Source organism: Dromiciops gliroides, chromosome 1, assembly GCF_019393635.1.
Source record: "Dromiciops gliroides isolate mDroGli1 chromosome 1, mDroGli1.pri, whole genome shotgun sequence".
NCBI lineage: Eukaryota > Metazoa > Chordata > Mammalia > Microbiotheria > Microbiotheriidae > Dromiciops > Dromiciops gliroides.
The window spans coordinates 127,648,814-127,652,565 of NC_057861.1; the positions used below are offsets into that span (position 1 = coordinate 127,648,814).

The 3,752-nt window shown below is 35.4% G+C and overlaps 1 pseudogene; it reads left to right on the forward strand.

Moving 5' to 3' along the window:
• Positions 1-1,866: 1,866 nt before the first annotated feature.
• On the forward strand, positions 1,867-2,369 carry LOC122746440 (annotated as a pseudogene).
• The last annotated feature ends 1,383 nt before the right edge of the window (positions 2,370-3,752 follow it).

Sequence of the window (3,752 nt, forward strand, 5' to 3'; positions counted from 1 at the left end):
TTTAAGAAAATCACATCAATTTATAAAAAGAAATGAAGTTTTCCTTAACATGCTTATCTGAGATAATGGAACAAAAATAAAGTAAAATTATGGTCATGTCCTCTTGCCCGTGGTAGAGGTCTATATGTGTTTTTCCTTGGAAAATTCCATTGTAAGTATTAATACATTAGTTCAAAAACTTTATTACAAGTTGGGAATTGGCAGGTAGAGAAATAGCCTCAAAGCAGAACTGTCATTTTTAATAGCAAATTTTAGCCTGCGTTTAGGCGATAAGGAAAAAATTCTTTAACTAGCCATAGTGAGGCATGCTAAATGAGATCATTAAAATGCAAAGGGAAAAAATGTAACAGAACTTGAGTCACACCAGTGTTTCCTCATTGAAGGCAACCAGGTACAAGCTGATGTGGCTTAAGAATTTCATGACAGGGGCGGCTAGGTGGTGCAGTGGATAGAGCACTGGCCCTGGAGTCAGGAGTACCTGAGTTCAAATCCGACCTCAGACACTTAATACTTACTAGCTGTGTGACCCTGGGCAAGTCACTTAACCCCAACTGGGTCACTAAAAAAAAAAAAAAAAGGAATTTCATGGCAAGTTATAGTTAAAATTTTCCTCCAGAACCTTGAAATAATTATGTCGTGGTTTCTTTAATCTATGAAATTTTTTACTGTGCTTAGTCTAGAAGTTTGTGCAGTTATACACATTATCATGTACACAGGGTCTACAATTAATTTGGTGAGACCAAGAAAAATAAGGAAAATAACAAGATGAATTTAATTAAAAATATTCTTCTGACCATATTAAAAAATGCACTTAAAATAACCTATGCTCTGTTTGATTAAAAACAATGCAATATGATAGTTGTATGTAAGGCACATTGAAGGGACTGCCCTACATGCAAAACCAACCCAACAAACAAAAACCAAAATATTACCTCTCAGGGATGATAGAATTTCAGGAATGCATGTTTTCCTATATTGTCTCAGGTGATGAACTAGCCTTATGACCCTGGGAATGTTACAATCTTTCTGAACATGTTTCTTTATCTGCAAAATGAATGGAGCTGATCTCCAAAATATCTAAGGTCTCTTCCAACTTTAAATTCATGATCTTATGGTTGAATCTGAGAATGACAAGAATGCAATACCCACATACAATCAAATTTAATAAAATTTTATATGGGACAGAGAACTTAGAGGTTTAGACAAGATTTTACAGAAGAGGTGACCCCTGAGCAGAAGTATAAGGATTTAAAGCCCACAATGGTGATATTTAATTTATTCATTTGGAAAAAAGTTAAAAATCTACTCTGCAGCCCTGGATTCAGGAGGGACTGAGTTCAAATCCAGACTCAGACACTTGACACTTACTGGCTCGGTGACCCTGGGCAAGTCACTTAACTCTCATTCCCCAGCAAAACCAAAAACCAAAAACCCATAAATTTAATAAGATTAAACTGTTTAATAAATAAATTAGATGTTATAAAAAAAAAAAGGGGGGGCGGCTAGGTGGCACAATGGATAAAGCACCAGCCCTGGATTCAGGAGAACCTGAGTTCAAATTTGACCTCAGACACTTGAACCATACTAGCTGTGTGACCCTGAGCAAGTCACTTAACCCTCATTGCCTGGCCAAAACAAATAAATAAATAAAAGATGTTATTTTTTAAAAATCTACTGTGTGCAGGGTACTATGCTAGAGGCTGAGTTACGTGATTTTGATAAGTTCTATTCTCTTTTCCAATGAAGTTCTGAGTCCAGTGGCACCAGTGTAAGTAATTATGGCACAGTTTACCATTATGAGGGCATTGGAGATGCCTATCCTGGTTTGAGGGTCAGCGGGGTGGGGGATAGGTTGGGGGGGATGGAATGGCGCAGCTGCTGCTACCTGCTAATCGAGCAGCTGCTAGCAATGTAGTGGGATGGAGTGGGGCAATTGCTGCAGTTGTGTGTGCTGGGTCCTCTTCATTGGCTACTATATTTACTTTTACCACAAGAGATGGAGTGACCCCAACTTCAAGAATAGTCTCTGCCAAAGAAGAAACAGAAGCTTGCTAAAGAGAGCTGGACTTTCAAAGTTACCTGACCTTAAAAATGCCGAGGCACTTCAGATGTTCTTCCTTGAAGAAATAAAGTGTGGTGAGGAATTACTATCCCAATGTGAATATGAAAAGGATGTTGACCACTTAACCAATGCCATTGTTGTCTGTGGGCAGCCACAGCAGTTGTTCCAAATTTTTCAGCAGCCTCTTCCATCACCAGTGTTCCAGATGCTTCTGACTAGGATGCCAACAATTAGCCAGAGAATTGTGAGTGTATACAGCTTGGCTGAAGTTGATGTGGAAAAAAATGTCCACATAATAAAGTCTTAATAAAAAATTTTAAATAAAAAACATAAGTCCATTGGAGAATTACAAAACATGATATTATGTGAATCCAAAAGAGAAAGTATATTATTGATGTTATGACACTAGTACTAATAATAAAAAAGAATCATATTTGGAGTTTCATCTACAATAGCCATTTAAACTATTGACTAATAGAAAAGGGTACAGGAAGGAAGGGAAGGGGATGACAGAGGAGAAACAAAAATAAATGGCAATATCTTTTTTTTTCAGGGCAATGAGGGTTAAGTGGCTTGCCCAGGGTCACATAGTTACTAAGTGTCAATTGTCTGAGGCCAAATTTGAACTCAGGTCCTCCTGAATCCAGGGCCAGTGCTTTATCCACTGTGCCACCTAGCTCCCCCAATGGCAATAACTTCTAACAAAGAATATCCAGATATTTCCTCTTATCTCCCCTATCATATTTTCAAAATTCATAGCAACAAATGCAATATATAATTAAAATAGCATGAAATAAAAGTATTTAATAAGTTTCCATGAAGGTCATTTAGTCAACCAAGGAAGACTGTGAGGAATATGAATCAATTAAGTATGACAATCTGGAGAAGATAAAGACATTCTTACTGTGAAATCTTTAAAAATATATTGACATATATAGATATCTACAAATCATTATCTCTACCTATGTATAATTTGATTTGAATAGTTGGTGCAACATTTTTTTCTTGAACTTTGCAACTGAAGATGGATGGACAACTGGGTTTCAATTAGTTTTTCTTTTTTTTCCCCCCTAACCACAAGTCTATCTATACACCCATCCTCAATAAAATATTATAAATATGTTGAATTTATTTTAATGGATTTAGAAAATTTAAACTATCATACCTTGGTGGGTCACCACACATTTATCATATATTCTAGCATTTATCTTATTGATTGAGAGGATAGCTATAAAAACAAAGAAGATTCTTTGACTGGTTGTTGCAAATCATTGTTTTAAAATGCTAGCAGGTTAATGCTATACTATAGAAATTTTTTCCTTCTTTGGGGCCAGAATTCACATTATAATCTAAAAGGCAAAAAAAAAAAATGTAGACATCATACAAAAGTCTATACTACAGAAGTTTAATTAGGTTTCAGTTTATTCATTTATTTTAAGAACTTGGAATAGCTTTAGAAATTTATCAGTGGAGAACAAAATCAAAATGTTTTACTAATATAAAAAAAATACAACTTATGTTTATTTCACTGTTATCCATTCCTGAAAAAAAAAATAGCACAATTATTCGTGATTTCGGAACTAGTTATTCCCTGAAAAAGATAGGGGAATTCTTCTAAACCGACTTTAACATCTTTAAGAATTGACCATCTTTTATTCAGGGAGTTTATTTGGTGACAGCATGGAGGTGG